Raw genomic sequence first — 17898 nt, 5'->3', positions numbered from 1 at the left:
TCGTTTTACTCAAACTTCCTGTGTTTACTGTTTGGGTTAATTGTACAGTTTATCAGTTGTTCTGTACTGTTATTATTATGCATTGAATATAATATGAAATATCCATAACATATGTCCCTTAGTCAGGGGTCATCTGTTTACTCAATGACAGATAAAGGGGTCCCTTAAGGAAAAAGGTTGGGAACCGCTGATTTAAGGCGTCCCTGTGGTTCAGTTTTTGGCATGCTAAAAGCACGCAGTTCTCTTTTGAAATAACTTTCATGTACATGTTGTAAATACTGACCAGATTAAAATGTATTTCCTGTGAAATCACCAGTACAAGCCACTGGGTCTGTACGTGATTATATAGACTGACTTTTCTAGATTTAGAGGAGTGTTTCAGACAGTTGCAGCTGGCTTTGTCCAAAAAATGTGGTCCCATGGGTCTACTCAACCATAGTGTACAGTAAAACACAAGAGAGTAACTGTCACAGCTATAAAGCCGAGCACCGACAGATGTTGGGATTATTAATAGGACTCGTGTTTCCTGTTGACTTTGTTCTACCTGCTTGTGTGTTCACTGCTCTGATGCTGTACTCTCACTGGGGCTCATTTCAGAGGCCACGTAATTTCTCTCTCAAACACACAATTGATGCATTCTTGAATGTAAACACATGAAAAAGATATATATTATACTGTATGTACACCAAGAATATGCTATCTTTATAGGTTTTCTTCATGGTGTTGTTTTTATGTGACTGTATCACCATGCAATGTTGAATTATAACAATAAATATGAAAAACTGAGGTCTGGATTTGCTGCCTTTGTCCTACTGCTCATGTCTGTATGAATTCATGTCTTTGAGTTTGTGGGATGCCAAAGAGGGGAGTGCGGGGTCAGTTGGTACAGGGCCTTTTTAGCAAGTTAAGCTGGTTTTCCACCAAAAGTTCTGGGGAATTTTGCCTGCATTTCTACCGCGGTCTTAAGACCTGCAAAGATTATGCAAATTAAGCTGGGCATACACTACGATTTTAGAAATGTTGTTGTGTAATTCCTACTCCAACTGTACGAGTAGATCGTTTGCGATGTAAAGCCAATCGGTGTGTGAATGAGTATTTAGATTAGATCCTGATGAGCAGGTTGGTACCTTGCATGGCAGGGTTAGTGTATGAATGTGTGTGTGTGAATGGGTGAATGTTTGGTGAGTGGTGTCTGTTCAGCAATGAACTTATTTGTGTTGCTGTTAAAGGGACTGTTTGTAACTTCTTACAAGTGTAAATCATTGCGGGTCGGTGTCCCATGCGCTCTCACGTGTGGCTACGCTGTTCAGACAAGACTCCAACACAAACTACACGGAAGCACCAAAACCTCAAAGTTATATCTAGTGAAGCCCGTCTTGCAAAACAGTGTTGGCCGCGGTCGGAGGACGCGGGGGAGACCGTAGCTTTGGTCTCCAGGGCCGCAGTCTCTGCTGTACTCTGCTCCTCTGCCTGCCTGCCTGCCTTCACTCACACACCGCATTCGTTCTCACTTGCTCTTTGGCTTCACTCTCACGTGCATGCGTGCACACTACACACTGCAGGAGAGTTAGTTTAGCTCTGAGAATATCTAGTGGATGTACAGTGGACGTTTGTGCAGAAATAGATACTGCAGCTCCTCCAGACCAACAGAGGTTTACCAAAACTCCGATGTCTCCCTCCGGCCGCGGTCGGGAGGCTGAGGCAGGAAAAGTCAACACTAGGATCAGCATTGATTCATGGAGAGACCTTCGTCTGGTTGGCTAACATTACTGCCAAGCAGGTGAAATATAGAGTGATATTGTGGTTTTAGCTGACGTGTGTCGCCTCACTGTTTTGACGATGCTCGTTCATGTCTATGTAGAGCGAGCACAAGCACGAGCGCGAGCAACAGGACGCTGACTTTCGTTGATTTAACGGCCACAGGTGTCGCTGTTAACAAGCAATTTCTGATTCTTACATAGAGTCCCATTAAGGTAATCTGTAAGGAATGGAAGGTTATTTGGTGTCAATACAAAAGTGTTTCAACCGACCCCGCTCTCCCCTACTGAAAGATGTACTTCACAGTATAGGCAAGGCAAGGCAAGGCAAGGCAGCTTTATTTGTATAGCACATTTCAACAACAGGGCAATTCAAAGTGCTTTACAGAAACATTCAAGAACATTGCGACAAAATGCAAAAAACATCCAGTTTTTACTAAAAGGGCAGCTTTCCTCTTTTTAGCTTTTACCAAAAAGGCAGCTTTCCTCCTCTTAGTTTCACCAAAAGGGCAGCTTTCCTCTTTTTAGCTTTTACTAAAAAGGCAGCTTTCCTCCTTTTAGCTTTACCAAAAGGGCAGCTTTCCTCTTTTTAGCTTTTACTAAAAAGGCAGCTTTCCTCCTTTTAGCTTTACCAAAAGGGCAGCTTTCCTCTTTTTAGCTTTTACTAAAAAGGCAGCTTTCCTCCTTTCTAGTTTTACCAAAAGGGCAGCTTTCCTCTTTTTAGCTTTTACCAAAAAGGCAGCTTTCCTCCTCTTAGTTTCACCAAAAGGGCAGCTTTCCTCTTTTTAGCTTTTACTAAAAAGGCAGCTTTCCTCCTTTTAGCTTTACCAAAAGGGCAGCTTTCCTCTTTTTAGCTTTTACCAAAAAGGCAGCTTTCCTCCTTTCTAGTTTTCAACAAAACATTAAAACATTAAAGATTAGAAAATAAAAACAAGCTAAAAATAAAAGCTAGGATAGAAGCTAAAATTGCATAAAACTCAAAAGAGTAAAAGTTATAGTGCAGTGTCAGAATAAAAGGCACCCGCAAACAGGAAAGTTTTAAGCTTTGTTTTAAAAGAAGTGAGAGTTGGAGCGGTCCTGCAGGTTTCTGGGAGCTTGTTCCAGATATTTGGTGCATAAAAACTGAACGCTGCTTCTGCATGTTTAGTTCTGACTCTGGGGACACTAAGCAGACCTGATCCAGATGACCTGAGAGGTCTGGATGGTTCATAACACAGCAGAAGATCAGAAATGTATTTTGGCCCTAAACCATTTAGTGCTTTGTAAACCAGCAGCAGTATTTTGAAATCAATTCTCTGAGAGACAGGCAGCCAGTGTAGAGACTTCAGAACTGGACTGATGTGATCCACTTTCTTGGTCTTAGTGAGGACTCTAGCAGCAGCGTTCTGAATCAGCTGCAGCTGTCTGATCGATTTTTTAGGAAGACCGGTAAAGACGCCGTTACAGTAGTCAAGTCGGCTGAAGATAAATGCATGGACTAGTTTTTCCAAATCCTGCTGAGACATCAGTCCTCTAATTCTTCTTATATTCTTCAGGTGATAGAAGGCTGTCTTTGTAATTGTCTTAATATGGCTGTTAAAGCTCAGGTCTGAGTCCATGACTACACCAAGGTTTCTGGCATGGTCTGAGCTTTTTAACATCACAGATTGTAGGTGAGCACTAACCTTTAATCTTTCTTTTTTGGCTCCAAAAACTACGACCTCAGTTTTGTCTTTGTTCAGCTGAAGAAAATTCTGGCACATCCAATTATTGACTTGTTCAATGCACTCACTCAGTGCTTGTATTGGACTGTAGTCTCCTGGTGATAGAGTTATGTAAATTTGTGTGTCGTCTGCATAGTTATGGTAATTTATTTTGTTGTTCTCAAAAATCTGACCCAGTGGGAGCATGTAGATGTTAAACAAAAGAGGCCCCAAGATGGAGCCTTGGGGAACTCCGCATGTGATTTTGTTCAGCTCAGATTTGCAATTACCTATAGACACAAAGAAGTCCCTGTCTTTTAGGTAGGATTTAAACCAGCTGAGTGCTATGCCAGAAATACCCACCCAGTTTTCCAGTCGGTCTAGTAATATATTATGGTCAACCGTGTCGAATGCAGCACTGAGATCCAGTAAAACTAAAACCGTAGTTCTACCACTGTCTGTGTTCAATCGGATGTCATTGAAGACCTTAACAAGAGCAGTCTCAGTGCTGTGGTTTCGTCGAAAACCTGACTGGAAGACATCAAAAGAGTTGTTTAGTGCCAGAAAGCTATTTAATTTTTGAAAAACTGTTTTTTCAATTATTTTAGACAAGAATGGAAGATTTGATATCGGTCTGTAATTATTCACTACTGATGAGTCCAGATTGTTCTTTTTGAGGAGTGGTTTGATGACAGCAGTTTTCAGGGCCTGTGGGAAGACTCCTGAAACAAGAGATGCATTAACAATCTGTAAAAGCTCTGAGACCATACAATCTGATACTTTTTTGAAAAGGCCTGTTGGCAGAATGTCAAGGCAGCATGAGGAGGATTTTAGATGTTGTATGATTTCCTCCAGGTATGTCTGATTTATTGGATAAAACTGTGTCATGGTATTTGCGCCAGGTTTAAGTGGACGCAGGGGAAACAAACATCCTGTACCTGCTATGGAGGAAGTGACTGCTTGTCTGATTTTGTGAATTTTTTCTGTAAAAAAGGAAGCAAATTCATTGCAGGCCCTGGAGGATAAAAGTTCAGAGGCTACTGACACAGGAGGGTTTGTTAGCCTGTCGACAGTAGCAAACAGGGCACGTGCATTGTTATTGTTTTTGGTGATGATGTCAGAGAAGAAGGACCGCCTTGCATTTTTCAGTTCTGAATTATAAATGCAAAGTCTCTCTTTATAGATGTCATAATGAACTTGTAGATTTGTTTTCCGCCACTGGCGTTCAGCTTTTCGACACTCTCTTTTTTCATTTCTTACCAACATGGTATTTCTCCATGGAGATTTTTTCTTACCAGAGACAATCTTCACCGTTTTGGGTGCAATGGTATCAATAACATTTGTCATTTTAGAATTGAAATTATCTACAAGCTCATTGACAGAGGTCCAGGGGAGGGTGGGTGTGGAAGAGAAAGCCTGAACAAATTGATCACTGGTATTTTCAGTGATATACCTTTTTGTGATTACCTCTGTCTTATCATTTCTGTGCACAGGAAGAGTACTCTCAAAGAATACACAGGAATGATCAGACAGAGCAACATCCATCACTACAACCTTGGAAATGTTCAGGCCCTTTGATATGATTAAGTCCAAAGTGTGTCCCCTATTGTGTGTGGGCTCTGTCACATGCTGACTCATTCCATAGTTTGTATACAATACAAACAATGTTTCTGTCTAAATAGCTAAAAAAGGCCTCGGGTGTAGTTGTGACAACTGGACTTTCCCTCACGAGGACTTGAAGGGAATCCTACTGTGAGGGAAACAGCATGAGGACAATGCTCACCACTGTCCATACAGCTCACATGATTATTCCCACTGTGATATACCGCTGAGCTACAGAACACCAAGTCCTCCTGGACAACAAGCACACACTGTTGCAATAAATAAACATACTCGTGTTCGACATTTATTGTGATTATCTGTGTGATTATCTGTGGTCTGTTGTTGGACAGGGACTGCAACGTTGCACATGATAAACTGTTAAAACAATCACAAAGCAGCCAATAATAATAGTGAGTAGGTGGTGCAATAATTTTAGCATTGTCTTGTCACTGTTGGCATGGTGAAATAAACTCCTCTGTGGAAGCTGATGAGAAGCCATCCTTTACTGTTTCATGTGGGTGCATGTGTGTGTGCAGTATGGGTGCCCTCAGTAGGCACTGAGCACCTCCAGTTACCTGCCAGTGTTCATGTCATGCTCCTCCCAGTCAGCTATACTGTACTCGCATTAGTTGAACAGCTGCCAGCGTGCTGGGTTTGAAAACTTTGCGTGGGCTTCGTGTTGCGTGGGAGGGAGGCGATGCAGACCTCTGCGGTATGGGAGAAAGAAGGTCAACCATGTGGGCTGAAGCCTGCAGGGTGAAGTAATTCAGCAGCACTTAAACCGACAGAGAACAATCAGGACACTTCTACTGCGTTTGATTGTTTTTCGCATTTAATTGTGGTTAAAATCAAATATTTAAATTCCAACATAGATTTCCAGAAAAAATAATTAGCCATTTAAAAATTAATTTCAAAGGGACTGTTTGTAACTTTCAGAATTACTTGTTAACAGCGACACCTGTGGCCGTTAAGTCAACGAAAGTCAGCGTCTCGCTCGCACTAGCTCGCTGAAAATACACATGAACGAGCATCGCTCAAAACAGTGAGGCGACACACGTCAGCTAAAACCACAATATCACTCTATATTTCACCTGCTTGGCAGTAATGTTAGCTGACCAGACGAAGGTCTGAGGCTGAAGCATGAAAAGCGGGTTGGTGCCGGGGCTGAAGCAGGAAGAGAAACGTTATCGTCTCCGACTGCGCCCGCAGGAAGACACCGACACCCGGTCGGAGACGATAACGTTTCTCGCTGCGGAGCCCCGTCACTTCACAAGACACGGGAAACCTCTGTTGGTCTGGAGGAGCTGCAGCAGTTATTTCTGCTCAAACGTCCACTGTACATTCACTAGATATTCTCAGAGCTAAACCAACTCTTCTGCAGTGTGGAGTGGGCGCGCATGAACGTGAGGTGGAGCAAGAACGCGTGCCGACAGGCAGAGGAGCGGTCTGAACAGCGTAGCCACACACAAGCGTGCATATGCGAGCGCGCATGGGATCCCGACCCGGTACATTTATAGGTGTAAAAAGTTACAAACAGTCCCTTTAAACCGACAGAGAACAATCAGGACACTTCTACTACGTTTGATTGTTTTTTTGCATTTAATTGTGGTTAAAATCAAAGATTTAAATTCCAACATAGATTTTGCGAAAAAATTATTTGCCATTTAAAAATGAATTTTAATGAGATAAACAGTAGAAGTGAAGGGCGACCTCTATGTTTATTGCAGCACATTGTCACAGTAGGTGCGTGCAAGCCGAAATAGCTCAGTTGGGAGAGCGTTAGACTGAAGATCTAAAGGTCCCTGGTTCGATCCCGGGTTTCGGCAGGAAGCGTGTCATCTTTTAAATAAACTACAGTAGAGTTTAATGCTATTCTACTCATATCCCTACATTCAGAGTAAAGACATCAATGCTTAAGTTTGAGAAATTACAGGTAAAGCTAAATACAAGCAAACAGGTCTCAACATCTCATTACTTGTTAATCAACAACATGACTCAGTGCTCCCTATATAAGCGACACCTGAGTAAGGGTATATAAGTGACGCTTGATGCTAAAAATAGCCACGCTTTTTACGAACTTCACTGTCATAAACTGTGCACAGCAAATCATAGAAAACATTTATGTATCTTGTTCCAAAATGTGAAAAAAAATCAACAAAACCACAACAAAACTGGACAAATAAAGATGATGAATGGACAGGACTGTTATGTACACAAGTAGTGTTAAATCACAAGTCTCCACCCCACCTGCAAGCATGGTATAGGTTGCCACTCCTGATTAGACCGCTCCCCCTCGAATATATAGCTCTGCCCTTCAGGCCTGAACCCTCCCTTCTCCCTCCAAACAATCCCAGGCAGAACAAAGAGAGAGTGATGTGAGTTTAATATGGCTTTTGCACCTTTATAATTTACTTGGTTGAAATAGAATATATTGTTTGAAAGTTAACAGATTGTTTTGTGTTGCCAAAATCGTGATTGCGATTAATATTCGATTAATTGTGCAGCCCTAATGTGTATATAAATATTATATAAATATTTATAAAAGCACCAATGACCAACAATAAAATAATAAAATTAAATAAAACATCTATATACATGTCAAGTGTTCTGGAAGTTGTAAACAACACAAGCAGTGCAAATAAATAAATATTGAATGATATACATGGACTGGATTATTATGTACAGTACGTACATATATACATGTCTATATACTGTATATACAACAAGTAGGATTTATATTGACAGTGACAGATGATATGTACATATTTAAAATAACTGTGCATTAAATACTGTAAGAATTATAGTATTGACAGTTTCACAGGAGTTTAAAGAACTGATTTGTTCACTCAAGTAAAACTCCCTGATGTAAAACCTCACCTGATGTCCAAAACTGGAAGTTAGCGAAGACCCGAGAACAGAAAACACAGAAAGATCAGTCAAGAAGAAGATGAAGAACCATGAGGGGTTTATGGTTGTTGCTGATGGCATGCCTAAAATAAAAACACACAGAAGATCCCCTTTTTGTGGATTTATCGACATGACATTTGGATAAAATCTATGAACTCTGAATCAAATAGAATGTGTATTATAAACAACTTGAGATAAACCCCCTCATTGTGTTGTTGTTGTTGTGAATACATCTCTGTTCAAAGAACAAGTACTCCAGGCTATGTTTGTATTCTTTACTTGTGTGTGTAGTATTCTGATTATACAACAGTAAAGCCTTTTCAAAGCTGAATGGTAGAAAGGGAACATGTAGTACTGAGAGGAAGCGAGGAAACCCCACCGTGAGGCAAACAGCATGATGATAATGTACAGTACTGTACATTAAGCTCATATGATGATGCATTAGCTGAAGGGCCACTATAGGCAGATCCTGCTGCTGCTCCTCCAAACAACCAGATGTTGTTGGAGTGAATTTAAAACACCATAAAACTGTTGTGATAAACTGAATCACTGTTCGAATGACATCAGTTCAGACTGCTGGACATTTCAGTGCTTAGTGAAAATGCTTACAAATATAAAATTAGTGTCTCTCTCTGCCATCAGTTCAACATCTGCCAGGCATACTGCATCATCTGTAATGGCTCTTGCATCATGACTGACCTCCTCCATCAAGGACTCCCTGCTTCCTCGCCGTCTGGCAAAATGTGTGGCAGCATCTGGGCCGTAATCGGTGTCCCAGTGTCTTTTACCCAGTCTGTCAACACCCTGAGATTTGAACTTAATGATTTGAACATCCTAGCTTGTAGAAGAAGAAGAAGAAGAACAGCTCAAGGTCAATGTTCAGGTAGCTCTAGCTGCTAAATCTAATGGATGTTTACATTATGTGTTTGGGGTCAGAACTTAGAAAGTTCACCTTCGTTTCCACTTCCAAACAAGTATTATTATTATTATTATTATTATTATTATTTATTACTACCATTATTATTATGATTGTTATTATTATTATGTATTACTATTATGATTTATTATTATATATTATTATTATTTATTACTACCATTGTTATTATTATTATGATTATTATTATTATGTATTACTATTATTTATTATTATATATTATTATTATTGATATTTGTATTTATTATTTTCATTATTAATATTATTAGTATTAGTATTTATTTATTACTACCATTGTTATTATTATTATGATTGTTATTATTATTATGTATTATAATTATTTATTATTATATATTATTATTATTTATTATCATTATTATTATGTATTAACATCATTATTATTATTATTATTATTATTATTATTATTACACATATAGACCCCTTTCAAACCAATGCTGCTGTTCCTTGCCATGTTGGATTATAAAGATGTAGAGCAGTAATGAAACTGGTGAGCAGTGGTGGAAGAAGTTTTCAGGTAATTTACTGAATTAAAAGTACTAATAAAAGTGTATAAGTATTATTGGCAAAATGTACTTATAGTATTAAAAGTAATTATGCAGAATGGCTCATTTCGCAGTATTATATTATTATAGATATTATTATTCTGTTTTTATCACTAACAAATATATGTAAGAGCATTTTAATGTTGTAGTTCGTCAGTGTTGAGCCAATTTAGATGCTTTGTATACTACTGGGTAGATTAGCAGTACTGCATCATATGTTTTTTTAATGTAAAAAGTAATAAATAACTGTAAGTGTCAAATAAATGTAGTGGAGTAAAAAGTATAATATTTCCCTCTGAGATGTAGAGGAGTAGAAGTAGGCTATAAAGTAGCATATAATGAAAATACTCAAGTAAAAGTACAGTATTTGAGTAAATGTATTTAGTTACATTCCACCACTGTTGGTGAGTATCATATATATGGTGGATTTTTCTCCTCTTAGTAAATGTATGCAGCACTTTAGCCAAGTTAACTCAAACTTTAAACACAATTTCAACATCATCATGTCTGGCTTTGTGTGCAGTGCATCTGAAACACAATATTCCTCATGAAAGCCAAGATAAAACAATAACACGTGTGTTTTGTAAGAACACTAACGATACCCTGAAAATACCACAGGCTGCAGTACCAGCAAATAACTTATTTATACTGTGCGTGGTGGACCTCTGGTGGGAATACGAAGAAATTACACAGTTAGGTTTAAACATGTGCCGAAATAGCTCAGTTGGGAGAGCGTTAGACTGAAGATCTAAAGGTCCCTGGTTCGATCCCGGGTTTCGGCAACAGGTGGACACCTTTTAAGGGTACATGGTATGAAAACCACTATGAAGACTGTTGGTTAATCATCTGTGTCTTCCTGCACTCACCATTTGCACTGTGCTGATTTCTGTCCGCAGACATATTGTTCATATACAGTATACGAACCGTCAAATACATTTATTTAAAAAAAAAACTTTGCAGTCTTTACACAGTTTCCACTTCTTTGAATTTATATTTTTTATCTGCAAAGCAATGCCCGCTGCCTCGATTTTTCTATTTTAATCTTAAATTAACTGATTCCGCTTCCCTGTCACACAGACCGATATAGGAAATCTTTCCTGCCTATAGCACTAATTCTCTACAACACCTCATCTCTGTCTAACAGAGATCTCTCTCAGCTCGCACAGCTACATTTGCACATTTACTACCGCAATTATCTTTTATTAAATAACAAAATATTGTAACTTGCACCTGCACACTTGCTAATAATGTCTATAGTGGGTTATTCTATCTTCATTATTTAGATTTTTTTATGCTAGTTGTAATAGTCAGGTATATTTATAGTGTATTCCAATATTCCTCATCTTTTGTATTCTATGGATATATTTGTTTTAGTGTTGACATGTATATTTTGTGATCAATAAAGTACATCTATCTATCTATCTATCTAAAATGTACTTATCTGCAGCCTAATACAAAGAACGGAGAAATTGTGACTTTTCTATTTATGAAAAAATATTAAAGAGCAAAATCATAATTTCTCCGTTTGTATTTTTAAGTTAAACTTTACTTATAGTTATTTATATATTGTATTACTATATTGCAATGCTAGACAGCTCTGCTCACACATTTCTATATTCTGATATATCTTTACTTATTGTACATATTTTGTTTGTTTTTATTTCACTCTTGCTTTGACAATGTAAATGTATGTTTCCCATGCCAATAAAGCACATTTTGAAACGAATTGAATTAAATGATTGTAAAAGGTTCTTCTTTGGGATGCAATAGCGAAGTGTACAATACAGGGCTATTATGAAATTATTAACAATTTTACAGTTTTACATAACTCAGATGGAGGTGTAACAGAGTAAATAACCTTTACTACGAATTTTTTACTAAATGTATTTGCTGTTTTACCTTTCTATAGTTTTAGAGCCACCTGGTGGGTTAATCGAGCAGCTGCAGTGATGGTGTCCCTCATGGTGCACCATAGAGAGCCTCAGCACAGGAGAACACAGGAAGCTACAGGTGGGTGCTCCTGAGCAACGTTGCAATCAATATTTCTGTGTTTCATGCTTGTTTTAGCCACTATCAGTAACAATCATTTTGACTGTAAGCACTACTAGCATGTAATCTGAAAGTTACAGACATTTATGTGCCGAAATAGTAACTTAATTCACAAGTAACGTTAGCACAGTTGTTTGCTTATAATGTGTTCTTGTAATTATTTTAGATAGTAATTTGAAAGAGTATTTGACATCAGCCACTGCCACCTTTTTGGACTGAAAACGCTTATTATAGTCATAATATTTAAATGTCAACACAGGCCATTTCGATAGAATATGGCATTAGAAAATAATTTGTATTTTTTATTTTTGTAAGAAGTACAGTAAGATATATGTATATATTTAATTGTATTGTTTTTAATTTTATTTTTTTTACTTGTGTATATTCTTTTTACTTATTTATCTATTTTTTGTATATAATATGTTTTTCCTGTATCTATACTGGCTTCTTTTATATTAATATTAGGTTTATTAAGTTTCTTTGTACCGAGAATGTTATTATTGGGGACGTTTGTTCTGTTGTTTCAAAATGAACAAAAAAACAATAAATATAATATTGAAATTAAAAGAAGTACAGTAAGTGGGCACATCCACTGCCCCCAGAGGCACACTACCCACAAATACAGAAAAAATGAAAATGTGCAGGTAGTCTACCCAATTAATCCCAAAGTCTGCAGCATTTATCACTGAAGCCTTATTATTTTTCAGAGGATGAAACGTTTTGGAGGATATTAATGAACCCACAGCAGTAGTACACTTAACAGATGGCAGGACTCATGCAGAGTTTCTCCCTGGTAAGGGGAGACTGTGAACACAACCACACACACTAATAACTGAAGTACAGATGGATCTTTGCACCTGCATACACTGTGCAAGCAGAAGTAGATCAGTTATAGTACAAAAAAGGGACAAATTAGACAGACATGGGTGGGACAAAACATACAGTCAATAAGACAACACTGTAAGACATAACAAACAGAGGTTATGACTTGAATTTGGTACAGATTTGTATGTATACTACTGTATGTATAGGGGTTACATAGCCTATATGGATGTGCCCACTTACTGTACTTCTTTTAATTTCAATATTATATTTATTGTTTTTTTTTGTTCATTTTGAAACAACAGAACAAACATTGACAAACGTCCCCAATAATAACATTCTCAGTACAAAGAAACTTAATAAACCTATTATTAATATAAAAGAAGCCAGTATAGATACAGGAAAAACATATTATATACAACAAAATAGATAAATAAATAAAAAGAATATACACAAGTAAAAAAATGAATTAAAAACAATAAAATAAAATAAAATCTAATTATATATACATATATCTTACTGTACTTCTTACAAAAATAAAAAAATAAAAAATATTTTCTAATGCCATATTAAAATGTATTATTATTATTATATACTGTATGTGGCAAGTGTTTCTTTTTTAAGGTAATAATAAATAATAAGATCTTATTTAGATTTCTCAATATAAAGACTAGGCTATACACTTCCCACATTAACAAGACAATGACCCACAATCTTAAAGAGACAGTTTTTAACTTCTTACACGTATAAATCAATCCGGGTCTGTGTCCCATGTGCGCTCGCGTGTGGCTACGCTGTTCAGACTCAGACTCCAACACAAACTACACGGAAGCACCAAAACATCAAAGTTATATCTAGTGAAGCCCGTCTTGTTATCAGTGTCGGCCGCGGTCGGAGGGCGCGGGGGAGACCGTAGCTTTGGTCTCCAGGGCCGGAGTCTCTGCTGTACTCTGATGGTGGCTAAAACAAGTACAAGTACCACAAAATGGTACTTTAGTACAGTAGGCTTCTTGAGTAAATGTACTTATTACACGGCTGTGTTGAATACTCGATTCTGATTGGTCAATCACAGCGTTCTGTGGTCTGTAATTTCTTTATAGCAGACCGTTGCTATGGATAACAGACCGTTGCTATGTAAAGCAGACCGTTGCTATGGATAACAGACCGTTGCTATGTAAAGCAGACCGTTGCTATGCATAGCATAATAATAAGCGGGATAATTTACAGCTAGCGGGTCATTGTTGTGAAGGAATCCCCTTCAGGGCGCGCGTTGGGTGCGGCATCGCTCTGTCGGGGATTCTTTCACAACAATGACCCGCCAGCTGTACATTATCCCTTACTTATTTCCCACCACTGAATGATACTAATAAAAGTAACAACTTAGACAATCAGAAATAACTGAGAACATTGATGGTATTATTTATTTCAATAGGTTTCTGTCTGGTCTAGTTGAAACACTTTGGTGCAAAATAAGCAGTTGTGTAACAAATCACCACTTGTGTCACTTCAGGTCCCATCAGACATAAGATCATGTCTGGAGAGACTGCAGCAGGACCTCCAATGGTTCACCATCATCTCTCAGCTGTTCTAACCCGTCTGGGTGCCAGCCGAGGTGAGTAGAATCAAGAGAGCCTCGGTCCAAGAGAGCAGGTCCGGGCCACGGTGCACCAAAGAGGTCAGGGATTTACGTCATTCTCATTTAAACCCGGATGAATGGTCAACCGGCTCTCTGTGGTAACGTGCTAATCAGCAGTGCATTGATGATGATGAACTGACAGAAAGTGGTTCAGAGAACTAACAATGGAGGTGATTGGCAGGAGGGGATAGAAAAAGGCAGTGCAGAAACACTTAGAAAAAGCCAACAATAACCACCTTCTCCACTCCTCTCTCTGACAACTGATCTCTGACAACTCCTGAGGGAAATATCTGGCTCTTTAGCAGCTAAATGCTTCATGATCTGCATCAGCGGATCACTGTCTATCTGCTGTTTGCTGCTGGGCTGGTAACGTACAGTGAGTTTATCTGAGCTTTTTAAATGAAAACACCTGCCTTCTGCACGTGGAAATGTCCGTTGCAACAAACATGTTGATGAACGAGTTCAGTCCTAACCCCACTGATCCATTACACGTGTGTGACGAACTGGTTTTGTTCTGTCAGTCACTTTCTTTAGTGTCTTGTGATGTGCTCAAAACAAGCTCGTTCTCATTCCCAGGACCTCAAGTTGGGATGAAAACGTGGTTTTCAGAAAGCATGTGACTGCAGTTAACTATTTGCTGGTTTGTGTACTTATACCACAACAATATACATTCACTATTTGGGAGATATTAAAGACAACGGAAATCAAACTTAAAGGTGTTTTACAAATTTCCTTGTAAAAGTTTGTTTACCATTGAATGCGTGGGCGTCCTTGTTCATTTGACAACATGCGAGCTGAGATTTGAGCGAATGTGTTTGACCTTCCAATAAACGCCTGGCGGAGTTTCTAATCAAACTTACAGTTGCTAGGCAGTTACCTAGAGAGGGGGGGATATGAATAGGATTCCTTATGTTGACTTTAATACAAGAAGCTTGATCTTGATCCTCAGCAACATAAACATCGATTTTTTTCCCCTAGAAATAAGGTTGTTTTTTTGCAGTAATGTAACATAGCATGTAACCCTGCCTTTGAAACACACTGGGTATTTGTGTTTGAGAGCGATGATGAGGCTGGGCTTGATGATGCTTAAAGCGCTTTTTGTATTACTCGGAGGTTGCCGAACAAGATTGGTAGTTGACACAAGAACACTAGATTAACTTGCAAATGAATGTAGCTCAACACGTTTCTGTCGTTGTCAGAATCAAAAACAGGTACATTGACTAGGTTTTCGTCTTGGTGTTGAGTTGAGTCACAGTATACGAGGTAAGAAAATAGAAAGCATAGTAATGAATATTTGTTAGTTGCTGCATGACTCAAAGAACTGTGAGCTAAATTGGAGAGATCTGGCCTACAGAAAATAAGTAGTATTTCTAACATGGTCTTGCTGTGGATCTCTTGAGACATAACCCACCATGATGCATACGGTCCAAATGTGACAAGGGAAAGTTGTCTAAGGGAACAGAGTATATAACATTGTGTTCACAGACGGACTGAGTAGAAAGTAACGAACCCGCTCACTGTCCCATGAACAAGCTCCAAGAACAGCGGGGAGGCTTGTTTTTTCTGTGTAATCTGTGTCGATACTGCCGTTCAGATTGGTGGTGCTCTTTCTATGAACTCTGAACTGCGCTGTACCAGCTGTGTAGCATGGGGCTGCAACTAATTCTTATTCTATTGATTAATCTGCCATTTTTTATTTGATTGATTGATTAATGATTTATTTTCTATAATATGCCAGAAAACAGTAAAAACAATGTCCATCTTAATATATTAGAACCCAAGGTGACGTCGTATTTATATATATATATTGACAAACAGCTGTGACCCCCAAACTGGGAGAGTGGCTCCAGCAGATTCCAGGAACAACATCTGAAGCCTCAGTCCAGAAGAGCGCAGTCCTAGGAACAGCTAAGATACTACGCAGAACCCTCAAACTCCCATGCCTCTGGTAGAGGACCCAAGCTTGAGGAAGACACAGATACCACCCCACGAGGGTGAGAGGGATATATATATATGTATATAGTCAGAGCACTATGACGCATTTTCATTGATAAAAAATAGTGCAATATTGTGTTAAATCCAATTCATTGATATTCATTCAATTTTGAATATTTTCTTATGAATTGTTGAAATATTAAATTTAAATAATTAATTAATTAATTTTAATTTAAATCAAATTTTAATTTAAACAAAAAACATTGAATTTCGGAAAAAATAAAACAAATTTCATAAGGCCCGGAACTAAAACACGGATAAATCCCAGACCGGACAATGCCATGGTAGCAACTTGTCAATCACAAGTTGCCCTAAAGCATCCCCTGCTTTATGGTCTATTTGACTCTAAACGGGACCATAATTTACTAAATGAAAATCATGCTGTATTGAAGAAGACTTGAACTAACGACTGAGACCATAAACTCATGTTTACAACGTTTACTGAGGTCATAAATCAAGTGAGAAGTAGGCTCATTTTCTTATAGACTTCTATACAATCAGACATCTTTTTGCAACCAGAGGAGTCGCCCCCTGTTGGCTATTAGAAAGAATGCAGGTTAAACGCACTTCCAGATTGGCTTCACTTTACAGACTTGGAGGTTACCCACTGGTGCGTGCATTGTGTTTTAAGAACATACTGTTCCCTTCCTAGCGGGCATGAGAAAGTTAGGCACGGTGAATTCTAATTTGCCACTGACTCATTGAGAGTTCAGTTGTGGGTTTTGGGTTCGGGAGGTAGGCAACGCTGTCTGGGTAGAAGAGGTCAGTGGGATGGAAACAACAGCTTCTATTTTGGAGATTTGCTTTTGTTTGTGCCTGTGTGTACATTTAACCCTGTTGACCTTTTTGTTCTTTCTGTGTGTTTTGCAGGTATACAGGGCTTAGGGCCGCTTAAATTTGTGCACTTTGAAACCGAACCAGACTAAATAGAAAATTAACCAAAAGTATCAGTTTCACTCTGATGACGACAATGTACAGCGCACACTCACACGTACACAAAAAATACACAATGATATTTTAGAGCCCACAAACTTGACTTGACCACAGATTTCACTATGACTATGACCAAAACTGCATGCAATTATCATAAAGTGGGCATGTTTGTAAAGGGGAGACTCGTGGGTACCCATAGAAGCCAATTTCATTCACATATCATCTTAGCGCAAGTTTGGAGCGTTATTTAACCTCCTCAAGCTAGTATGACATGGTTGGCACCAATGGGTTCCTTAGGTTTTCTAGTTTCATGTGATGCCAGTATCTTCACTTTAGCTTTAAAACCTGCTACAACCTAAAATAAATTAGTGGCGTTATCATCACGTTAACTTTGACAGCCCCTAAATATATATACAAAATGGAACAGTTAAATTTCTAGAGTCCTGACATGGTTTGTGATTATTCCAGCTATGTGTCACGCCTCTGTTTATGTCACAAGTGCCAAAAAGACTTCCAAAAATGATACACTGGTATTTCCTCGCTCTCAGTGCCTCCAGAAGCCTCCTCTCTCCTCGTCTACTCTAGTTGCATTCAAGGAATTGGAAGATCCTCCATGGTGGCAGAGGGGGAACGATTACCGGGTCACAGGAGGAGATAGGACGCGAGTAAGCATAAATTAGCATAATGAATGAGTGTTTTTTTTCTTGAACTTCTAAGTCGTTAAGGTGAATTGGGAGGGTAAAAACGGGGTGCATGCTGTTAAAAATGTGTGAATAATAACTATTGACAACTTGACAGGAGGCAAACATTTTTCAAATGTGTCTGTGGGCCATCACACATTGGTTTACTGTATGTGTGAATGTGTTTTAGTGAAGGAATCTCTTGGTGACGCCCTGCAATTGAACGAAGACAGATTGATCAATAGTTAAATATTTTTTTACTCTTTTTTCCCCCGGGGGTAAGTTAGCAAGGAATGAGTGAAATGTGCTTCAATGGGTGTGTTTACCGTGGAATCTAG

General features: G+C 38.5%; 1 long non-coding RNA gene and 2 other non-coding genes across 3 annotated transcripts; all 3 read left to right on the top strand.

The window, feature by feature from the left end:
* The first annotated feature begins 2612 nt into the window (after positions 1 to 2612).
* Positions 2613 to 4026, top strand: LOC141755756 (uncharacterized). Its single transcript, XR_012591328.1, has 2 exons — positions 2613 to 2761; positions 2951 to 4026. It is a non-coding gene; the product is annotated as an uncharacterized LOC141755756 (long non-coding RNA).
* Positions 4027 to 6794: 2768 nt separating this feature from the next.
* On the top strand, positions 6795 to 6867 carry trnaf-gaa (transfer RNA phenylalanine (anticodon GAA)). Its single transcript has one exon. It is a non-coding gene; the product is annotated as a tRNA-Phe (tRNA).
* A 3287-nt stretch (positions 6868 to 10154) lies between these two features.
* On the top strand, positions 10155 to 10227 carry trnaf-gaa (transfer RNA phenylalanine (anticodon GAA)). Its single transcript has one exon. It is a non-coding gene; the product is annotated as a tRNA-Phe (tRNA).
* Positions 10228 to 17898: the final 7671 nt, after the last annotated feature.

This window comes from Sebastes fasciatus, chromosome 1 (assembly GCF_043250625.1).
Source record: "Sebastes fasciatus isolate fSebFas1 chromosome 1, fSebFas1.pri, whole genome shotgun sequence".
In the NCBI taxonomy this organism is placed as follows: Eukaryota; Metazoa; Chordata; class Actinopteri; order Perciformes; family Sebastidae; genus Sebastes; species Sebastes fasciatus.
The sequence above is the reverse complement of the archived record's forward strand: the minus strand, read 5'-3'. Positions and strand labels throughout refer to the sequence as shown.